The 24071-nt window shown below is 39.8% G+C and overlaps 1 protein-coding gene and 1 pseudogene across 7 annotated transcripts in view; both read right to left on the bottom strand.

Moving 5' to 3' along the window:
• Nucleotides 1-23705, bottom strand: part of PAIP2B (poly(A) binding protein interacting protein 2B) — a 37587-nt gene extending 13882 nt beyond the window's left edge. The window contains exons 1-3 of one of the 7 annotated variants that reach the window (XM_024552684.3): nt 23554-23705; nt 22846-22902; nt 7897-7938 (exon numbers count right to left, since the gene is read on the bottom strand). The gene's annotated coding sequence lies outside the window, so the exon portion shown is untranslated. Of the gene's footprint in view, nt 1-7896; nt 7939-22816; nt 22903-23553 lie in introns of all 7 variants that reach the window. The other 6 variants (XM_024552685.3, XM_053923858.1, XM_024552680.3 and 3 more) reach the window with 6 other exon arrangements.
• On the bottom strand, nt 17477-17591 carry LOC112298196 (U2 spliceosomal RNA; annotated as a pseudogene).
• Nucleotides 23706-24071: the final 366 nt, after the last annotated feature.

Here is a 24071-nt window from a genome sequence, read left to right as displayed (position 1 = left end):
TATACTAAGGGCTTGGTGATGATGAACTCCTTTAACTTGACCTTATCTGAGAAACACTTTATCTGCCCTTCCATTCTAAATGAAAGCTTTGCTGGATACAGTAATCTTGGATGTAGGTCCTTGCCTTTCATGACTTGGAATACTTCTTTCCAGCCCTTTCTAGCCTGTAAGGTCTCTTTTGAGAAATCAGCTGACAGTCTTATGGGAACTTCTTTGTAGGTAATGGTCTCCTTTTCTCTTGCTGCTCTAAGATTCTCTCCTTATCTTTAATCTTGGGTAATGTAATGATGATGTGCCTTGGTGTGTTCCTCCTTGGGTCCAACTTCTTTGGGACCCTCTGAGCTTCCTGGACTTCCTGGAAGTCTATTTCCTTTGCCAGACTGGAGAAGTTCTCCTTCATTATTTGTTCAAATAAGTTTTCAATTTGTTGCTCTTCCTCTTCTCCTTCTGGTACCCCTGTAATTCGGATGTTGGAATGTTTGAAGATGTTCTGGAAGTTCCCTAAGCCTCTCTTCATTTTTGTGAATTCTTGTTTCTTTATTCTTTTCTGATTGAATGTTTCTTTCTTCCTTCTGGTCCACACCATTGATTTGAGTCCCAGTTTCCTTCCCATCACTATTGGTTCCCTGTACATTTTCCTTTACTTCACTTAGCATAGCCTTCATTTTTTCATCTAATTTGTGACCAAATTCAACCATTTCTGTGAGCATCCTGATTACCAGTGTTTTGAACTGTGCATCTGATAGGTTGGCTATCTCTTCGTTGCTTAGTTGTATTTTTTCTGGAGCTTTGATCAGTTCTTTCATTTGGGCCTTTTTTTTCTTGTCTTGGCGCACCGGTTACGCAGTAAGGGGCGGAGCCTTACGTATTTGCCAGGGCGGGGTAACCCACATCTAGCTGCGTTGTGATGCTGAATGTAGGGAAGGGGTCTGAGAGGGAACAATGGCGCTTGCTCCACTCTGTGCTGGATTTCAGTCACTTCCCCCGCTACCCATAAGCAAGGTGGGCCCTTCTGGTGCTGATTCCCAGGTAGGTGGGCTTGTGCACACTCTAGGCCCCTGGGGTCTCTCCAACAGACTCTCCATGAGGCTGGGAGTTTCTCCCACTGCCTCGACCCCACAGGTGTTTTCAATCAGAGGTTTGAGGATTTATTTCCCTGCGCTGGAGCCCTGGGTTGCTTGGTCCATTTCTCTCCCCAGCTGTTCTTCCCGGTTTACCCACACGTGAATGTGGGAGTGCCCGCTCCACCAGCCGCCGCCCCTTGGGGTCCACCAGCCCCAGCCTTGCTGCAAGTCTTCTCTGCCCAGCTGCCCGTCTCCGCCCCTCCTACTGGTCTGGATGAATGTGTCTTCTTTATCTCCTTGGTTATCGGACTTCCATACAGTTTGATTTTCTGTCAGTTCTGGTTTTTTGTTTTTAAATTGTTGTCCTTCTTTTGGTTGTGCAGGGAGACACAGTGTAACTACCTACGCCTCCATCTTGGCCGGAAGTGAAAAATTGTTTCCACTTTGGCTTCCAAATCTATTTTGATAGGTTTGCTATAATCTGGAATGTGTCTTCTGTTATTTAAGTCTTAACCATTCTTCAAAAACCATTGCAGTCTCTACTCAAACTCTTCCCTCCTGTATACTCTTGCACCTAGTGGACATGCTGTGAATACTACTTTACTGTTTTGTTTCATATGCATAGACTTTTCTCTCTGTAAACAGATTCTCAATTCCTGAAAAGCAAGATGGAGGTTCATATATTTTGTAATTTACCTTAATATTAGGAACTTTATAAATACCTGTGGATCACTGTACTTAGGCAACTTTCCCCTTCTATCCCATTTCCAGTTTTCTTTAACAAATTATTTCCTCATTCACTTCCGTGCTGGCAACATTCATGAAAAATTCTTCTCTGCTTCTGGATACACTAAAAACTTACTGCTTAGTCTCCTTTAAATTTTTTGCAATTTTCTAACCTGCTATGGACATTAGGTAAAGCTGAAGAGTAAAAAATAGAGTGAAAATCAGCTATTGATAGTTTAAAAAGTATTTCATTTAAGACAAAACCCATTTAATTCACTGTTGTATAAACAGGGCACCTAGTATGAGATGTATCAGTTTAACATATTTTAAATAGAGACGAAAGAAATCAGTAGCGATAGTATGATGCTCCATTATTTGCTTTTTCACACTCCTATGTGAATACTGCCCTACTGTGTTTGGCGTGTTTCCAATGTTTCTATATTAACAAGGTTGCCTTTATATTCCAGATCCGGCTCCACAATAATAATCCTATAACGCTACAGAAGAGAGAAAACCAGTTCTTTATTTTTACTTCCATTGTTACTTCCATTTTCAGCGTAACAATGATAGACGCAAATCTGCTCTAAATGCCAGGGCACCTGTGTGCGTAAGCAGGTTACTCCTCAGCACAGTGACTCTTAGAGGCCCTGATCTTTGCTGGTAGCAGGCTATACAGTATTATATTTCCAAAGACTCATTTGCCAGTGGCTTATAGCCAGCACAATTGTCTTTCGTCATATGAAAATCATTCACAGAGACTCGGAGTTCAGTTTTCTAAAACATCTGGCTTTTCCCAAAAAATAGATTTTGGATTTTTTGGATTTTTCCCAAAAAATCCATATGGAAAAAGGGAAGGCAGAGGTAAAAGAACAGAATAACCCTTCTAATTCAAGAAGAGGGTGGAACACAGAGAGCAAGTTGCAGGATGCAGCTGTTCATGAGAAAAGGAGTAGAAAATTCCCATAATCTCAACATGGGGATGTTCCCCAAATTAACAGCCTTTGGGAAAGTTGAAAACACTGAGATATGGGACAGCTGATACTAGGAACGGGGTTTTTTACAGTTGGCTATACAGTGTTAATTTGTATTTTATACCACTCTACCTGTGTTTTCCACACAATTGGGAAGTTTTGTTTCTCTAAATGCCAGCAATCCAACAATGTAATTTGAATAGTGTTTAACAATTTAATAGGTACTTTCATATCTATGCTCTGACTGAAGGCACATAATCTGTCCAGCCTCACTTTAAAACCCATCCAGACATTTCTACAGTAAGAACAATAAAGGTGCTGGATTCAGGGGTTAAGCAACCTGAGTTGCTGGGTTAGTTCAAGAACAACACTCATTTGTGGGCTTACTGGGTGACAGTGAACTGGTGCTTAATGTGCCCCTTGACTTTAGTACAGGGTGGCAATGGGGAGACTTTGATGGAGACTAGAGACTCCCAGGAGGTAAGGCATTTGAGGAGTGCCGTCCATCCTGGGAAAGACACAAGGTAAGACAGGAAGGATCATTGCCTGGAACACCCCTGACTTTCCTGCTTCCAGAGTTAGGTCTAGCTCCTCTCCAGCTCACCATCCACCACGCTCACCTGCTAAGAGCAGTGTTTCTCTAACCATCATTGTACTGTGACCTTCCATGTTCATCATTTCACTGGATCCTCACCCACAATAATGCACATCATTATGATACTGTAGTGTAGCAAGGACAAAAAATAAAATGCCTCCAAAGCTTCCAGAGATGTGAGAAGTGCTTGTTTATATAAGGAGGATCACAAATCAGAAGGGTGCCATGTTGTTGGCCACGCTAGGGAGAGGCCCATGTGACCAGGAGTTGAATCCTCTTAACCATGTGAGTGAATTGTAAGTTCATCTTCCCCCAATCAAGTATTCAGATAAGACAGCCATCCCAGCTGACAGCACGACTGTAACTTCATGAGTGAGTCTGAGGTAGAGGCACCCAGCAGAGCTGCTCTCAGATTCCTGACCCACAGGAACTGTGAGATAAGAAATGTTTGTTGTTTTAACCTGCTAAACTTTGTGGTAAGTTGTTACATAGTAACAAATAACTAATGCATGCGTTCAATAAACAATGACAACTAGTTCTGCCACACAAAGAATCAGTTGCCACATCTTTTTTCTTATCTAGTGAGAGGGCAAATGTGCAGTTTAAAGTAAGTCATTGCTTGAGAAGTTCTTTAGAATTAGATCAACAGTAGATGGAAGAGCCGATGTCTGCTCTGTGTCTATACTACCACATGAAATCTAAGAAGTACTTGAAATTTATTCCCCCTCCACCTCACTTTCCCTCCTATATACACAGCAAACAGGCCAAAAATGGAAAATAGTTGTCATTTTGGCTGAAGATGGAAAAACATGTAGCTCTGTTCATAGTCAAAATAGAGGTGCTAAAGCCTACCAATCAGCTGCTTTAGCATTTTACTATGGTCAAGGATTCAGTTCTAAAATGGCCTGTAATAGGGGCTTTGGTTCTCAGCCATAAATAATTTTAGGGCTTGGCTGGTGTGGTCCCGTGGATTGAGTGCTGGCCTGTGAACCAAAGGGTTACCGGTTCAATTCCCATCAGGGCACATGCCTGGGCTGCGGGCCATGCTCCTAGTAGGGGGCACGTGAGAGGCAATCACACACCAATGTTTCTCTCCCTCTCTTGCTCCCTCCCTTCTCCTCTAAAAATAAATTTTAAAATATTTTTTAAAATACTATTTAAAAAAGAATTTTAGTGCTTTTAATGTATCTAGGACATTTCTAGAATATGTGCTTCATCGATGCAACACTTTAAACTCCCACAACCTTTCGGATCCAACATGCTTACAGCAAATCTAGCTACTGTTTAAGTCTAAATGAGATTTGTGACTTTCGACTGAATTGCCTGGAAAAAGTTTATTGAGCAGTGGATATAAAAACTAGTCTTTACTCTTTTCTACAGTTTTTTTAACTTCATCCAGTCTGACTTTAAAAGTTAACTATTGTGAATAACAGTTTTACATTTTATCGTACTTCAGATAGACTGCCACTAGATTCAGGTTTTGTCCATTCTTGTAGACACAGGTTATATGTAGACACAGTCACTCATTACTATCTGAGTGCCTGCTTGCCCTAGCCAACTGTGCTGGTGGTGCTTGACAGCCTACATAGTCCTTGCCCTGGGAGTATTTACATTTTCTCAGGAGAGAGACAAGCAAATAATTAAGAAAAATTGTGATCCCTGTTACAAAAGAAGAAGTAAATGGGACTATAAGAGAACAACAGAGGGATCCAATTAAGTCCAGGAGTGAGGGAGTTAGAAAAGATTTCCCTGAGCAAGCAACACACTGATACCTAAAGAATATAAGTTAGCTAGCAATAGGGAAAAGGGAAAAAAGAACATGCGAAGACTCAGAGGCAGGGAAGGACTTTCAGGAACTAAAAGGACATAGGTATGCACAGAGTTGGAGGGTCACAGGAGAACCGCTGAGAGATGGCAAGGAAGAGCATTGAGGCAGACAGGGTCAGATCATGCAGGGCATTAGAGGCTACATGAAGGATTTTGGATTTCATCCTAAAAGCAATGAAATCCATTAAAAAGGGTTCTAGATAGCACAGCAACATGATTCAATTTGTATTTGTACATAACTCAGGCTGCCAAATGGAAAATGGACTGGACAGACTGAGAGTGAATAATGGGAGACCAGTAAGGCAGCTAATGTACTAATCCAGATGAATAAAATGATGGCTGCTTGGACCAAGTAATGGTAGTAAGAGAGTGAGTGGGCAGATTCCAAAACTATTTTCGGTTGTCTGTGGTGATGAACTTATGTGGGGAGGCAGGAGGAGAAAAATATCAAGGATAACTTTGGCATAAGCAACTGGGTGAGTGGTAATGTCATTACTGAGCTAAGGAACTCCGTGGGAAGGGCAAGCTTTTCTTGGGTGGTGATGGGAATTGAGTTTAAAAAGGGTGATGAGTTCTATTTTGGGCATGTTAAATTTATAACGCCTCTGAAGCACTCAAATGATGATGTTAAGCAGGCTGTCTACATGCATCAAGAACTGGAACGGTCTAGATAAATACAAAAATCTGGTAACAGAAGCCATGGGACTAGAAGATATCTCCTAGGGACAAAGAACAAAATGAGATGAGAAGAGGGTCCAAGACCCAGACCTGATGTGTGTGCACATTTTCTTACATATTTATTTATTTGTTTTTTCTTGTTGCTTTTTTTATTAAAAAAAATTTTTTTATTGTCGACACTATTACAGATGGTGTGCGCACATTTTAAAAAGTCAGACAGAGGAGGAGGATAATATAGAAAAGGAGACTGAGAAGAAGCTAGAGAGCTGAGAAGGAAACCAGAAGAGCGTGTCATCACAGAAATCCAGGGAAGAAAGAACCCCAGTATAGTGAGTTGGATGCTAGCCCCCCTAACCCCTAGACCCTGTGGAGGGCACTTTATATAAAATAGGGGTCTTTGCAGATGTAACTAAATTAAGGACCTTGAGGTAAAGAAATCATCCTGGATTGTCCCAATAGGCCCTGAATCCAGTGGTAAGTGTCCTGATAAGAGAAAAGCAGAGGGAGATTTGAGACAGAGAGGAGAGGAGGAGGAAATGCGATCATGGAGGCAGAGACTGGAGTGAAGTGGCCACAGTCAAGGAATGCCTCTGGCCACAACAGAGGAAGAGGCAGAGAACAGATTTTCCCTCTCCCACAGCCTCCAGAGGGAGTGCCGCCTGCCAGCCCTTGATTGTTGACTTCTGGCCCCCAGAACTGCCAGAGAATAAGTTCATGTTGTTTTAAGCCACCAGTTTGTGGTAATTTGTTACAGCGGCGACAGGAAACTAATACACCCAGTAGACGGGTGTGTTGAAGACTGCTGAAAGGTCAAGAGGAAGGCTGAGGAGTGTCCATAGAATTTAGGAGCATGGAGGTCACTGATGAGCTTAATAAGAGCAGTTTCCAAGAAGAGAAATGAGGGTGAAAGCCAAATGGAGGTATGACTTTCAGGTGATGGGAAGTACTAGATAACTCTTTCAAGGAGTTCAGCTGTCAAGGAAAGTGATAAGAGTGAACAGAAACTGGAGGGATGAGACATCTCTGGAAAGTTTATTTTTTAAAGAGTGGAGAGTCTAGAGCATGCTTAAATGTTCATAGAAAGGGTCTAGTGGACAGGGAGAGGCTACGTATACAGGAGAAAGAAGGAATAACTAATAGTATCAGGCATGGGAAAGTAAGAGGGGATATTCATTTGGTCTTTTGAATAGCTAACACATTCCCCTGATTCAAAATCTAAACGCCTGGGATTCTTAATCAGTAATAGAGAGTTGCATGGTGAGCATGAAGTCATATCTGAGGGAAGGAGAGCAATCGGGAAGGACGTGATGGGGAGAGATGTGGTCCATCACAAAGGCACATGAAACATCTTTACTCCATGGCGGATTTCACTCCCCTGTGGCGGGAATGCTTATGTTCCCCTGATACACGTCTCCCTGACTGGACAGTTGCTAGCTAAACCTAGCAAACTCCAACTCCGTGACTTTGTTTCATCTTCTAGTTTCTCACAGGGTCTTATATATGTGTACACATACACATACATACACATATACACACATACATATTTTAAAGCTTCATAAGCAATACAAAAACAATTTTATAAAGCCTTTTAAATTCATGGAGAACATTTTTATATGGCATGTTATATTCTGCACTAAAATAATTTCTGTCTCCCTGTTTTACAAGGTAAACAAACCCATCAGCTTTTCTCCACCATTTGGTGGAAGATCGAGGTGGAAAGGAGGCAGGATGAGCAGTTCAGCTTTTATGGAGGGTGGGTGGGGAGGACAGGTAGGGTATGTATATAAAGGTTTTAAAAATTTCAGGTCTATCTCTCATTACAATGATCTTGTTCCCTCTATTTCTATTTCATTTGTTCTCAGAGAAGCTGCATGGACTTTAATGAAAGTAAGGGAGTATCCACCCTGCTAAGCTTTCCTGTATTGCCCTCAACACACAATGCTCCATTAGTTAGTTATCTTCTATTCGATGCAAGAAAAAGGCTTGCTAATAGAATATCAATGCCCTTGTTAAGCACACAGAAAACTGAACTTACCTGCAATTACAAGTGGACAAGAAGCTCTCAAAAGCTTATTACCTGACAAATCAAGAGGAAAATTATTTAGGTTTCCTAATAGAAAATACACTAATAACAAAAATAAATCACAAACAGAATTTAAACTCAAGGCTGCCAGATAAGAAAGACAATATAAATAGAACACAATCTCTATGGTGTCCTATACTGACCTATAAAATTGCCCTACTGATGAAGTGGACTCTGAAAATCTGGATACAAACACTCTGGGAAGAAGGAGAACAGCAAACATAATTACTACACAGCCTAGTCCCTAGACCAGAGACAAGAATGTAAAATAGAAGCATACTCAAATAGGAGTAAGACTGCATCTATCAAGTGTTGAGAAGGCCTATTTCTGTTCAGGGGTTCTCAGTCTCTAGAGCACATCAGAGTCACCTGGGAGCTCTCCACAACATACCCTTCAGATATTCGGATTTGTTAGGCCTAAACAAGGCCTAACATTTGTATTTTTGCTTATTAACTACTATAGGTGATTCTGATTATAGAAAGACTAAAGACCAAGGGCAATTTTTCCAATACAGCGGAAAACTACATGGAACAGTCTAAATCTCAATTGTTCTAATTCCTATTGAGTAGTTCCCAAGTCGTTGTTTTACAAAACACCGGTCTTACAAATGCTTGTTAGAAGAAGAAGAAAAAAAAATCCATGCACCAGTAAATTCATTGCTCTGAGAACTTCTGTTTAACTTTAACTATCAAAAGCAGTTCCCTAATTAATTGCCTTTAGTATTTATTTATTACAGTTTTTAATCTAACAGTTTAACACACAAACTTTTAGGAATGATGATGCCTCGAGGATGCTCTGTGACACTGCTGTTGTCCTACTGGGAAGTACAGAACAGACATAAAATGCACTCCATAAAGCATTTAAAGGTCAGTGGATCTGCCTACAGTCAGTGGCAAGCTCTTCGTACCCAGCCCTGCCCTCAAGTTCCACACTGGCTGGTAAAGGCCATCAACTGTCCTCCAAGGATAACATCAAATGGGCTTGTACATCACAGAGACCTCGACTCCTCCACATCCAGCTCCAAAAAAGATATATGCTGTTAACAGGGGCAATACTGAGAACTGAAATCTTTAGCAGATTAACACTACTCAAAAACATTCCAATGGGCAAATTATTACGTATGAAATACATGTAATTTTTCTCAGTAACATTATCAATAACAAAACAAAGGTCTCAAATGTCTTCAACTGATCTGATAATAGTTTAACTTGCTTTTTTAAAATTCACAATACAAGAAATGCCACTATAGAAGCCTGAATACAATCTCTGCCTAAGGTCTCCCCCACCTCCACCCCTATCTCACATTTGATTATATATGTATCCAAGTGCTTGCATTATACACATATACATTATTTGTTTTGGAAACAGTCTATTATAACCTTAGAAGTTTCTTTTTTTAAGATTTAATTTATTTTTACAGAGAGGAGAGGGGAAGGAGAAAGAGAGGGAGGGAAGCACCCCTGTGAGAGAGAAACATCGATCAGTTGCCTCTCAAGTGCACCTCAACTGGAGATCAAACCCGCAACCCAGGCCTGTGCCCTTTCAGTTTGTGGAACGATGCCCAACCAACTGAGCCACACCAGTGAGGGCAGAAGTTTCGTGAGGTTAAGAATGACCAAACGGGTGCTGGTCCCAAGTGAACATTCACCAGCCTGTGGTGAAATAAGAAAAATTAGTGTTTTTCATGAAGTTAAATTTATTCATTTAAATAATTGCTTTTTTGCATTGAATTAAAGCCTTCATATGTCTTTTGGTTTTAAAATATCCTTTTATAGAATGATATTAATAAGAATGTTTTTATAATCCTTATTTTAAAAATATTATAATCATATATTGTCCTAAAAATATTTTTGAAAATTTACTAGCCTGTGAAATCCTAGAGATGGACTGTCTCTGATCTAATCACTCATGGAAACTGTTTGTGACATGCAGCCAAGCTTCAGAGGCACTGGTCTGGTCTGTAGAATCTAGCTCTACTCTTCTTTCCCTCATTCAACGTCTTCTCTGAAGGAAAAAGGGAGCAAAACAGGAATGTTTCCAAATAGGGAGTCTGCCCAACTCACTGCTTGCAGTACCAGATATTCCTTCAATAGTCAATGCTGAACCAGCTGATCAACACGAAAAACTGAGGCAGTGAGCAGTAGAACAGAAATTAGGTAGCAGACAAGCAAGAAAAACTTGTTGAAGCAAATCTCCTCTGCAAGAAGGTGTGGCTTCCAGAGTTTGCTTTCTCTTCTACTTGAAGTTTCTAATACGCTGCCTAAGTTCAGAACAGTCATCTTTGTCTATATAAAAAGAATAATTTAAGAAATATGTGTATATATGTATCATATATATGTATATATGCATAAGTATAAATATGTATATGTGTGTGTGTGTATATATATATATATATACATATATATATATATATATATATATATATATATATGTATATTCCTTCATAGCTGTCTCCTGTGTCCAGTTTCCATGCCAGGTCTATGATTTTGACCTTCCTTTTTTCATCTGCAGAGGGATTACAAGAATTACTGGTATTACCTCAAACAATGCAATGACAAATCACTAGAAGAATTAAAAATTCATAACACTTCTGATATATTTTTTTAAGATTTTATTTATTTATTTTTAGACAGAGGGGAAGAGAGGGAGAGAGATAGGGAGAGAAACATCAATGTGTGGCCACCTCCCATGCGCCCCCCACTGGGGACCTGGCCTGCAACCCAGGCTTGCGCCCTGACCAGGAATCAAACCAGCGACCCCTTGGTTTGCAGGCTGGCGCCCAATCCACTGAGCCACACCTGCCAGGGCTACACTTTTGATATTTTATGCAGCAGACTGTATTCTCCAATGTTCTAATAAGATAAAATAATTCCAGTGATTTCTTTTAGAAAAAGTTTCTTATTCTCTTAAGTTATTGTATTAAAAAATCTCAAGAATATCTTTTAAAAACACACAAAACTTTCCATTTAATAAGCACTCAAAGTTATTCGACATTTAAAAAAATTACTGGACCCTTCTAAAGCAAGGCTAAATGGTAAAAGGGACATACAGGTAACCCTATTTGCATGGGATTAATCACTAAATCCTATCTAACCAGAGTCCCCTGGTCTCCAAGTCCTGCAAATGAAACAATTTCTCACTTGGCACTGGGCTAGAGCTGAGCCAGATCATGAAAAGGAACTGTGCCATGTCACCGTGTATTCCTAGTGCCCTGAACACAACGTCATGCTGGCAGCAGACAGATGAATCTTTCGTGGTTTGCTCCACAGCCTATGCAATACTCCCAGCCCGAATTTAGCCTCTTTCAGAACCCGATTTCTAGTATTTACAATTAGTATACAGCAGTGATTCTCAAAATACAGTCCCTGGCTCAGCAGACAGATGAATCTTTCGTGGTTTGCTCCACAGCCTATGCAATACTCCCAGACCGAATTTTGCCTCTTTCAGAACCCGATTTCTAGTATTTACAATTAGTATGCAGCAGTGGTTCTCAAAATACAGTCCCTGGCCCAGCAGCGTCAGTATCGCCTCGGACAGGAACTCGTTAGAAATGCAAATTCTCAGGCCTCCCCCTAGACCTGCTGCATCAGAAATTCTGGGTAGGGCCCAGCAATCTGTACAGTAATAAGCCCTCCAGGTGATTCTGAAGGAATCTAAGTTTGAGAACCACTGGTATACAGCAAGGAGAAAAATGTGTTTCTTTCTGTAGGACTAAAGCCAAAGGTACTTCATAGTAGCCTGTATTAGTATGAAATAAAGACATCCAATTTAAAAACAAAATTTCCTCACAACTCCCACCCTCAATCAAATGTTTTATTTTTATGAGTTAAACAAGAAAACAAGTTGGAATGAGAGATTTCATCTACAATGTATACTTAGGCATCAGAATCCAGCCTGAATACACACAATACATTTCCATACATCTGAAGTTTTAAAAAAGGATCTTTATAATGTGATCCTCAGACACTTCAGGACTTCTATAGTAAAACATCAACTAGGTCTGAATATATCAAACTTACTAGAGAAGTAAAGTGGAATTATTTGCTCCATCTTAGAACTGCATTCAACAGAGAATTCAAGGACTTTTTTCACCTTGGTATTTCCAAGTTAGTAAAATTAAACCAGAACACCCCATTCTTCAAAAGCTTCTAGCACAGCAGAGTTTTACTGCGTAACTTCTTGCTTTCAGTGAGAACAAAGCAGAGCCCTGGTAAGCGCACTGGATGTCTTCGAGACTGCAGAACTGAACAGTTACATCTGTTCAGTATCAAAACGAAGGTCCTATTAACCCTCAGAGGATGAGTGCAACACCACAGTACTAGCGTTGGTAATAAAGACACCAAGAACACCGCTATCAAACTAAAAAGTCAGCTCTCACTAGATAATTACATTCTGTTTTGCTCCTAGGTACACTAAAACCACTGAGATTATGGCATTTTAAATGTTGGGCAAGACCAGTCTGTAGTCCATAACAGCACCTACTTTCAAAAAGCAGATAATTCCTATGCAAGTGTTCCAGGGCACAAAGAAAGGAAGAGAGTCCTTTAATGGTTAGTATACAGGTAACTCAACACATTAACAAAAAACAAAATTAGCACAAAAGAAAACTACAGACCTATTTCCATGCTACAAACATATACATTTAAGTAAAACATGAGCAAATAAAATCAAGCAATTTATTTAAAACAAAACCACTTTGACCAAATAGTGTACAGTCCAGAAATGCAAGATGGTCTAAAATTGAGAAATATAAAAATGTATTTTATCATATTAGGCAAAGGAAAAAGAAAACTACATAAGCATCTCAATATTTGCCAGAAACGTGTTTTAAAAACACATTCAAAAAATCATTTTAGAGCCCTGACTGGTGTGGCTCAGTTGGTTGGGCATCGTTTCACAAAGCAAAAGGTCGCCTGGTTCGAGTCCTAAACAGGGCATATGCCTGGCTGTGGTTTCTGTCCCCAGTAGGGGTGCGTGTAAGAGGCAATCAACCCGTGTTTCTCTCTCACACGGATGTTTCTTTCCCTTTCTCTCTCCCTCCCTTCCCCACTCTCTAAAACTAAATAAATAAAATCTCTAAAAAATCATTTTAGAAAGGAATACAATTTTTAAAAAGGAATAAAATCAAGTTTCTTTAAGGCAATCAATATATGCACATAAGCATCTGTCTCAAAATTTTAGTGCACTCCCACTAAAAATAGGGAAAAGATCAGAAACGTGCACCATCCTGACTGCCTGTAACTGTGACCATGCAATGCAATCTGTCAGGAACACAAGAGGTATAACTATCATAAAGAAAGAGGCAAGATTATCCTTCTTGGCCAATATGATTTTAATTTTTCAGTAAGACTAAGAATCATTTGAAAACTATTAGGAACAGTAAGAGGACTCAATAATAAGACTGGTTGCAAAGTAAACATACAAAATAAACAGCTTTCATATAAACCAACAACAACCAGTTAGAAAAAAGAAAAAAAGACCCAAATTATAATATAATACACACACACAAAGTCGGTAATTCTTCAGAATAAACCTAATAAATGTATAGAACACAAAACAATTTATTGCAAGAATTTTCAGATGACTTGAATCTGCCTGATTGGTGTGGCTCAGTAGGTTGGGCATCGTCCTGAAAACCAAAGGGTCACCGGTTTGATTCCCAGAAGAGGCACGTGCCTGGGTTGCTGGCCAGGCCCCCAGTTGGGGGCGTTCAAGAGGTAACCAATTGATATGTCTCTCACAGATTGATGTTTCTCTCCCTACCTCCCTCCCTTCCTCCCTCTCTAAACATAAATATATACATAAATAAATAAATCTTTTGAAAATGACTTGAATAAATGGATGGACATACTGTAAAATATTAACTCTTCCTAAATTAATCTAAAGCTTTTGTTAAATTCTGATAAAACCTTCAAAAAGAATTTCAAAAAAATGTTTAAAAAAGAACAAGGAGAAATATAAAATTGAAACAGCATAGAATGAGCATAGAAATAAACATATCAATGGAACACAAAGCCCAGAAATAGGAATTTGGCCTTTGTTGTAAGTTGAATTTCACATAGTGGAAAAAGAATAATCGTTGAGAAACCAGCCAGCCACTCAAAAAGGAAGGTGGGAGGGCAAATAAAAAACAAACTGCCTATCTTCACACAAAAATAAATTACACACAGCCCTGGCTGGTATGGCTCCACGGATTGAGTGCTGGCCTGCGAACCAAAGGGTCACTGGTTCAATTCCCAGTCAGAGCACAGGCCTGGGTTGCAGGCCAGGTCCCCAGTAGGGGGTGTGCAAGAGGCCACCACACATTGATGTATCTCTCCCTTTCCTTATCCCTCTCTTCCCCTCTCTAAAAATAAATAAATAAAATCTTTAATAAAATAAATTACATGTAGATTAAAGTTTAAAATGTTAAAAAATATTTTCAACTCTGGTATGGGTGAAAGTCTTTCTTAATAAGCCACCAAAGTGAAAAGTCACAAAAGAAAAAAGTGGATAGATGTGAGTGCACTACAGGAAAAAACAATGCTTTCATTTAGGAAGACGACAAAAATTACATTAAGTAGCAAATTACTTTCTGGGGGAAAGTATTTGCAATCTTAACAACTAAAACATTTATATCCTTAGCCTATAAGGGAATCTTAAAATTACTTTTAAAAAGACAAAAGATATTACTTCTACTGAAAATTACTTTTCAATAGAAAATAGGTAATGAAGAAACAGGCAATTCTTACAAGAATAAAAATGGCCAATACACATTAAAAAAAGAGTCAAAGTCACTAGAAATCAAAGAAGTGTAAATTAAAAGTGAGATTTTTCTGCCTAAAGAGCAGCAAAGATAACAAATGTAAGAAAGAAACTGGAGTTTTCTCAACTGTGTGTGGGAGTATATAGGTAAGCAATTTTTCTACAGGATAATTTGAAAATTTATATTAAACCTGTTTTGTACTTTTTTCCTTAAGAAATTCTACTTCTAGGAATTCAGTGCAAAAATACTTGCTGAAGTCTGCTAAAATGCACATACAAGGAATTTCACTGCAGGGGCGGCAATAGTTAGTAAATGATATATACCGGGCTATTAAAAATGATGCCAGAATGTACTTGCTGCCGTGAAAATAGTCCCAAACTACAGTAACTGAAGAAAAGACTATATATTATGATTCTACTTTTTAAAATCATAATATACATATGCATAAAAATGGCCTAAAAAGCAAAAGAACTGCAATGTTTTGAGTGGCAAAATTGAAGATCATTTTTCTCTGTATTTTTTTCTGAGTAATTACAAAATAAGAACATGGTTTATTTTACAATCAGGAGAGATGTTACTTTCATTTATATTCATTTAAATCTTTCTTTTTTCTCCATGTGTGTCTTATGTAGACTAGAGGGCTTGAATACCTGCTTCTCGAGGTAGATAAGCCCACTTGTGGCATGTGTGCTAGACAAAGCTTCCCTACCTTCATTTTTTTTAAAAAAAAGGTCCTCCTGTGGAAAAAAAGATTAAGTTCGACAATATGAAAAGTGTGATTACAATAGAAAATAATATGTATGCATATGAAAAATACAAATGAATATGAAAAAGAAAGCAGCTATTAAAGCAATGGGGACTCCCATCTGGGAACGTTTTAAATTGTTTTATTGTTCTTAAATTATTTTTAAAATATACAAAACTGAGTAAAAGAAGAAAATAGGCTGCCAAGAGTGGCCCTTTCTGAGGTCACTCTTCCAATTTTTGCTACTGTTTCTGTGTATTCACCAGGTACTAAAAAGATGGGCAGCCCTCTGATCCTTTTACCTCCTCTCTATCTTATAACCTCATTCAGTCATTCATTCACTCATTTTATGAAAAGATGAACACATTATTCAAAAAAAGTTTTTAGATATATAAATAGCCCTGGCTGGGTGGCTCGTTGCTTGGAGCGGCACTATGCACCAAAAAGTTGAGGGTTTGATTGCCAGGCAGGGCACATACCTAGGCTATGGGTTCCATCCCCAATCAGGATGCATACAGGAGGCAACTGGCTGATGTTTCTCTCTCACATCAATGTCTCTCCCTTCCTCTCTCTCTCAAATCAATAAACATATTCTCAGGTGAGGATTAAATATATATGTATGTAAATATGTACATGTAAGAGATCTGTCCAGAAAAAGTCCAGCCATTGTTAATATAATGAGAATGGTTTATGCAACATCAGTGTAACCTGGCAGCCAAGGAGGATGGACTGGAATGTGTATGTGACAACTTCACTGTACTAGTTAATGGGGGTGGTAGACGCAGTTGAGTGAGCATGTGTGCTGTGTGGCCATCATGTTCAAAATGACTGAGTAGAGTAAAAAATTTGCATCAAATTTTGCATTAAGCTTGAACATTCCTCCATGGAGACTATTTGGATGATTCAGAAGGCCACAGCTATGAGCAACTGGTGATTGGCAGCTTCATCATGACAACGAATTCACTCATATATCACATCTTCTGCAGAGTTTTTTGGTAAAACATCAAATCACCCAGGTGACTCAGCCCCACTACAGCCCATATTTGGCACCCTGCAACTTCTGACTTTTCCCAAAACTAAAACCACCTTTGAAAGGGAAGAGATTTCAGACCATCCATGAGATTCAGGAAAATATGACAAGGCAGTTGATGGCAACTGGGAGAATTGTGTGAGGTCCCAAGGTGCCTACTCTGAAGGGGACTGAGGCATCACTGTCCTGTGTACAATGTTTCTTGTATCTTTATCTTCTTCAATAAATGTCTCTATTTTTCATATTACACGGCTGGATACCTTCTGGACGGACCTCGTATGTATATATAAAATATGTAAAGAAAATCCCACTTCCACTTCTTATATAACACTTCAGAATTTCTTTTTGCAATTATAAGCAAATATGACTGTCTATTTTTATTCTGCCCTTTTTTCTTCCTCAATACAAAAGCATACTAAACACATTGTTCCATAACTTATTCCTTTGTAAAAATCAGAACATACCTTAAAGCGCTTTTACATGAGTACACAGATCTTCCTCATTCTTTTGTACAACTATACAATATTCCCTGGTTTGGATGTATCCGAGTTTATTTAACCAGTTCCTTGTTAACGAACACTAGAGTCATTCCTATCATGCCATTGCAAACAGTGCCAAGCATAGCTGTGTACATACATCAAGTTCATTTCTGAATGTGCCTTTGGTGAAGCTTCCGAAGTGATTCAGAATATTAAATTACCACAAGGTCACACATTCACCAGGCTGAGAAGATAGCGCCTTTTCTAGTTCTCATTATATATAGCAACATGTAGCAAAAGACTTAATGATTACCTGAACCAAGCAATTGTACTTTTAGGCAGTGATCCCCAACCCCTGGGCTGTTAGGAACCCAGCTGCACAGCAGGAGGTGAGTGGTGCGCCAGCTAGGGAAGCTTTGCTCTCTTTACCACCTGAGCTCCGCCTCCTGTTCCCCCCACTTCCATCTGTGGAAAAATTGTCTTCCACAAAATTGGTCCCTGATGCCAAAAAGGTTAGGGGGCCTCTGCTTTTAGGGGATTTATGTCATAAAAATAAAATGACTAAACAAACACCCAAGATGAACCCATTTTTAATCTGGTAAGAAGAGATACTACACTTGATCTTAGCCAAAAGGCCAAGAAGCGATGAGATGAACCCATTTTTAATGTAAAAAAATGCATAGAGTGGAAACTTAATTCATTCCAGAAGGCTGTTTGAGAAGCAACTTGTTCAAAAACCGAATCTTTGCCTGTCGCCTAAGAGATGCGTGACTGGTCATACAGGTACCAGCATGAGAGGGTTGTTGGGTGGAGAATCAAAGTTTTGTTTGACAACTGAGACTTTTTTCCATGAACAACTTGGTCGAGAACCAAATTGTTTGAGAACCGAGTTCTGATGGTGTGTGTCTACAAATGCACAGACAAGAATATGCATAGAGAGTGCAAAATATATCCATCAAAGTGTTAACCACTGTCTCAGTATGGTGGATCTATGGAGGGCTTTGTAGTCCCCCCACTTTAGTCTACCAATGCTCTAGAATTTTACATACTATTTTTGTAATATAAAATCAAAAACTAAAATTAAAATATGAATTCAAATTAAGCTGGATACATTCCTTTAATCTATCTCACGTTTCTGTAGTGCTTCAGAGTTTAGAGTATGCTTATGCGCACCACTTCATTCTCACACTAACCCTACCTGTCTTCATTTCATCGGAAAGGAAACGGAGGCCACAAATGGTTAGGTAGCTGTGCCCAAGGTCATTCAAACAGAAAGTTGGCAGAGACACATTTACACCCAACATCTTCTGATTTCAGATTCAGTGAGCTATCAAAACCATGATCATTGCTTCCTTAATTTTAACAATTATTCAGGAGTTACACAGTCAGAATTGGCAGATGAATTAAAATTACATAGCATAAGGCCTCAGTTCCTAATGCTTATATAATGAGATCTTATTGAAAAGAGAACGTTGGCTACAACCCCCAAAACTCCAGAGTCAGCAGAGGGCACGGGTTTTCAGAATGTTCCTGAATGAAATACCTGAGTGGCAAAATGTATGTCTGAAATGGCCTAATATGAACACATAATAAAAGCAGTATTTTCTCAGATTGGAAGATCCTCACATTCAAGACAGCTTTTGCCTCTGTCCCCAGCACTGACTTCTGTTCTGGTTTTGCAACATCCCAGAGTGTCTCCAGTGAAATTTCAAAATATGAATAAGCCATAATTTTCACTGGGCAGGGTGATAATAACTTGGTTAGAATACATTCTTTCTTTCCATTGTCTCTACTTCTTTCCTATAAGATTATACAGATCATTTTACAATGCACATGGAAACCAATGATAAATCATGGTTTGATAAAAAAAATATTTTAATTCATCACTCCTCAAACTATGTCTCATATAATTGTACTGTAAAAGCTGTTTAGGTACGCTCTCGGGGTGGGGATGGGAACGGGAGGGGGAAGGAGGAGAAACCATGGTTAAATGCAATGTACCCCTTTGGAAATCCACAGTTCACAATGCACGATAATATATAATAAAGGCTCCAGAGAAGTCTAGCATTACAGAAACCTTTGGTTAGACCAGTTTATTTTGACACAAAATAATTCTACAATGACATAACTATTCACATTGTGTTCAGAAAAGTTGTTTAAATAAATATAACTATTAATTAAAACCCACAACAGATATAGCAAAAGTGGATAATTAGTAATCTCTCCTACCACAAAGTATGAATTCTTCAATAAGTTTCTAATTTCAGTCTAGTGAACTCCTTACTGTAGCTCAATTATCACTTCATTTGAGAAAATTTCCCCCCCAGTGATTCATATATTATTAACTACTCCTTTCTCCTTAGAGCATTTTACTACCTCACTTATCATGATAAACCAGCCAGTCCATCCATCTGTCTCCTTGCTAGCTTGTGAGCTCTTTGAGAATAAAGTTTGATTATAGTTTGAATACCTTGAATGGTATTGGACTCATATGAGCTTCGTGATGAAATAAATAATTTCACTGCAGTGTAACAGTTCCCAGAGTTTAACACTTGTATTTCTAAACTATTTCTAACACCCTGCCAATAACTTGAGAACGTTTCTCCCTAAAATTTACATGCATGAGTAGATGAGGCCATGGTTAACCAGTTGCTCAATTGTGACATGCTCTCTGGCCAGGTCCACTCATAGTTTTTTCCTTAGGTATTTTTTGTTTGCTTGCTTTAAAAAAAAATCCACTAGGAGTGTTCAGTAACCTTCCCTATCTCTCTGCCTTTGCACCTGCTGGTCCCTGCTTAGCATGCTGTCTCAAGATTTTATTCACTGGGAAGACATTACTACTTACCCTTTAGGAACCAGCTTAAACACTACCTTCTCTAGGAAGCCTTCATATTTTCCCATGCTTTCAGGAAGAGTTAGGAATTCTTCAAGTCATACATTTGTGCATCTATTAATATATAACAGGCAGTATACTAAGTGCCAAGGATAGAAGAATGAAGATGTGGATCCTGCCTCATGGAGCTCAGTCTAGGAAGGAAGACAGCCATATGAACAAAATAACCACACAAAAATACTACTAAATCCAACACCAAAAAGAAGATTTACTGAACATTATCGATGATCGCGTGATAGGTATTTGAATTGGGCAGACATTCAGGAAACTTTAAGGATTGCAGCAGTCTCCGACTGTCTTCTGAAGAAACTGCCTCCAAGCGGTTCCTTTTGTTTATACTATAGTCTGTGAGACAGATAAAGCACAAAACCGGTCCTACTTCTTTGGCCACAAAAGACTGGACCAGGACTCAGAACCCAAACTAAGGACAGGTTGAACTTGAAGGAGATCATCTAGGGCATGGCTTGGCTCAAAAGGAAGTGTTTATGCATAGAGCAGAACAGAAATGTTCTGGAAGTCAGTATTATAGAGGATGTGAGTAGGAGGGGGCACGCTAGGTTTCGCCTTGGTCAATTCCAACGTGGACCTCTCCCCTGAGCTCTAGACGGCTAGTTGTCAGTCCTTCTTACTTGAATATAACATCTATAAGGGCAGGAGCTTAATCTCTAATTTGTTCATAACAGTCTGGAACAGACCCTCACTTAGTAAGTGCTTAATTAAAAATCGTTGAATAAATGAATAAGTGAATGAATTCTCAAAGAAGCTAAGGAATCTACAGGGGATGAGGGGGTGGGTTCCAGAAAATAGACTCCAGGGATCATTTACAAGTACAGTTGATCATCATTATTTATGGATCCTGAATTTAAGAATTTGCCTGTTTGTTAAAATTTATTTGTAATCCTAAAACCAGTACTGGTGGCACTTGCGCAGTCATTCACAGACGTGCTCATTCGTAGACATGCACAGAACAGCAAAAATTTTGAGTCACCCCTCACATTTCCAGCTAAGGTGGAACTAGGCAGTGTTCTTTCTTTCAGTGCTTACACAGAGGCGACTGAAGGACACAAACGGTAGGGGGCAGTGCAGTGTAGTGCAAGAAGCTTTTCCACCGGAGCCAGGAAGAAAGGGTTTGAACCCTAACTCTCGAACCTGTTAGGGGGCCGCCTCAGACAAGTCACTTCACATTTCTGAACCCCATTTTCTCTTTTGTAAAAATAAAAAAAACAGAATCTACCAGGATGAGTTGTATTTAGTATTTGACAATCTATATGACACATGCATATATGTATGAACATATTTTCCCTGGGAGCAATGGTTCCATGTTTGCTAATTTGTTGATCTAGGTGACTTTATAGACCATGATTACTGTGAATAATGAGAATCAACTGTAATTATGTATAACAAAGTAACAGAAAGATATAGAAAACAATTATTTGGATAGAGTGGAGGCCAGCGGCAAGCTTCAAGAAGATTTTGAATAGCACCTCACTGGGCACGTATGCCGTGGAAGAGAACAGCGCCTACAGACAGGAGCCAAGGTGTATGAAATAAACAGGCAGGTTCAGGAAAATGGCGCGTCAGAAAGTCTAGAGCAGTTGGAGACGCGACAGGCTTCTGACTTAGAGCCACAGTGCTTTTCTGGGCCCCTCATCCTGTACTGCATTTAATTCTTTGTTTACAGGTCTTCTTTCCATTAAACTGTGAACTCCTTAAAGGCAAAATCTCTAGGAAGACATTATAAGTATAGTCCTTTAAATGTGCAAACAAGTAATTATAAGTACAAATCCACATGAAAAGACTGTACAAAAGTAACTTTGGTTTCCAACTGCAGCTTATACCAACTCACAATAGTGACCCACTCAAAGTTTTGCTATTTGTCCAGGGCTTTTCTTTTTCACTGCTAATAATTCTATCATAAATTATTTTTATTGTTCTTATTGTTACTATTTTAAACACCTGGTCATTTATTGGAACAGATTTAAGATTTTCCTCTTTTAAGTGTGATTTGTTAATAGGGCTCAAACATATGGTCCATTAGACAATGTTGCCTCCTCATAGTAAAGATTCCTTTTAATTCACTCTCTAGACTTACTAGTCAATACACAAGATACAGTCTAACCATACAAGGAAGCATACTGATATGTGTTACAGACAGAATAAGAAAAACGGTGACAATTTTTCACAAAAGCTTGCAAAATTCTGGCCAAAACAGCGTGGACACGATATTAAATTCACCGCTTACAATTCACCACTGAGAACTAGGATGAACAATTCCAACTTATGTAAAATCATGAAACTAAGCACTGTTATACAGCATTTTCTCTCTTCTACGTGCACTCTCATACACACACAGCCTAAAGGGCCCATCAGGCTTGTCCCGATACTTCAATTTCCCCCATTACTCACAACAAACCTCTCAGGTACAAAACACTCCAATACCCAGGTCAATAGTTTTAAAACTCTCTAAAGTCTCAATCAAATCTAAGTGTGGAAAATTACTTTTCCCCATGAAATTCTTGGCATAAGTTTATTTAGGAACAATGTAGTTTGCACTGTTATCTAGAACATATGGCTAGAATCAACACTACTGAAACCCAAACTGATATACAATGAAGATGAATACAAATTCTCTGTGAAAGAAGAATACAGAATGTCATTTATAAACAGTTTCAAGGCCATATTATGCATAGGTTGGGTGCGATCAAATCGGATTGTGCTATATAGCTAACGTTCTACAATTTATGACAAACTAGAGTGGCCAGGCCTTCACACTGCAAACTTTCTGACACTTCTGTTAAGCTGTTTAAAATGTCACCCAATTCTATCTACTTAAAAATAATAATACATGTTAAATTTCTTGTTGCCAATACATCCTTTTCAACTGCATTTTCAGAAATTATCACCAAAACAACTGTACTGGGACAAAGGTTCTAAAGAGGATATAATGACCCAATGCCATTTTAAGGAAGAATGGTTTACCATTTAAAAAACTGATTAAAGTTTCCAACCTTGTAAAGCTCCTTGTACAGTGCAGTCTGCCTCTCTGGTGTTCACCTTCCAGCTGCCTGGAAGGGGCAAGTGGAAAATGTTAGTTTCCGTGAGAGATGAGCATGAAATGTAGGGGGTGGGAGGAGCGTGAAGGACTCACTCGTGTTAGGGAAAGCAGAAGAAAAGTGGCCAAGGTCCCTAACTCAAATTAGGTATCAAGAATGAGGGCTGGAGTAAAGGGAGTGGAGGAAGGAATAAAAGAAACGCAAAAAACTCACTGGGGGAGGGGGGGTGGTGGCTGCGAATGGGGGAGGGGCAAAAATGCGCAACAGCGGGAAGGGGGATCAGGAGATGCAGCAGTGGTTAATTCGCCTAGCAGTGTTGCACTGAGGTAGTAAAAGGACTTGCAATCCAGAGATTTCAGTACGAGTGTTAGAAAGGGGTTGGGGGTTGCGGGGAGCTAGGGAAGTTGGGAGGTGGGAGATGAATACGCGCCTTCTCGGGAAGAAAAGGACTAAGAAGCTCCGCGCTTCCAAGGGCGAAGGGGCACCGCAGCTGAAGCGACGTGGGACCTGCCGGCTTACCCTCCCCACTGGAGCTCGGGTAGGCACGCACCGCCCCTCACAGCCCCGGAGGTGTCGGAAAAGGAGGCGCGGGGCTACCCCCAAACCGGGAGAGCGGCGCTTCCCGAGGGTCCCCTCCCCGGCAGCCCGGGTGCCTGAGCCCACCTGGGCTTACTTGAAGCCTCTCCTTCTGACCCTACTCCGCCACTCTTCTGCGAGCCTCAGCTGTCGCCGTACTGGTCTTCGTCGCCAGAACAGTCTCGGCCTCCAGCACCAAAGCGTGAGCCACAGCTCTGAGAAGCACTCGCCAGGTTACCTCTTACAGCTCACTGACTCCTCACCCCGCCCCCGAACCCGAGCCATTGGTTGCCGGGCACCGCCCTATTCGTCTATTGGGTTGAAGAGGGTGCCGCTCAGTCACCTAGAAGGGCATGTGTGGCGCTTATTGGCTTAAATGTGAAGTAGTTGCCGCCCACTCCCTCACAAGTCCCAGCTTCTGATTGGTATTAACATCTGTCTCTTCGCTCCTATGGTTCTTTCCCTCCAGGTGGAGCACCTCCTTGCAGGAGTCTTTGGCTTTTATTCGCTGAAAGGACACTAAGCTAGTCCTGGGTAGGCAATGGGACCGCATTGGGCGTCCGGATGGGAGGAGCCCAAGGCACAGCACCTCTGCGTTTGTTTAC

This window comes from Desmodus rotundus, chromosome 5 (genome assembly GCF_022682495.2).
Source record: "Desmodus rotundus isolate HL8 chromosome 5, HLdesRot8A.1, whole genome shotgun sequence".
NCBI classification, from domain to species: domain Eukaryota; kingdom Metazoa; phylum Chordata; class Mammalia; order Chiroptera; family Phyllostomidae; genus Desmodus; species Desmodus rotundus.
Note: the sequence above shows the minus strand (reverse complement) of the source record. Positions and strands in the feature narration are given on the sequence as shown.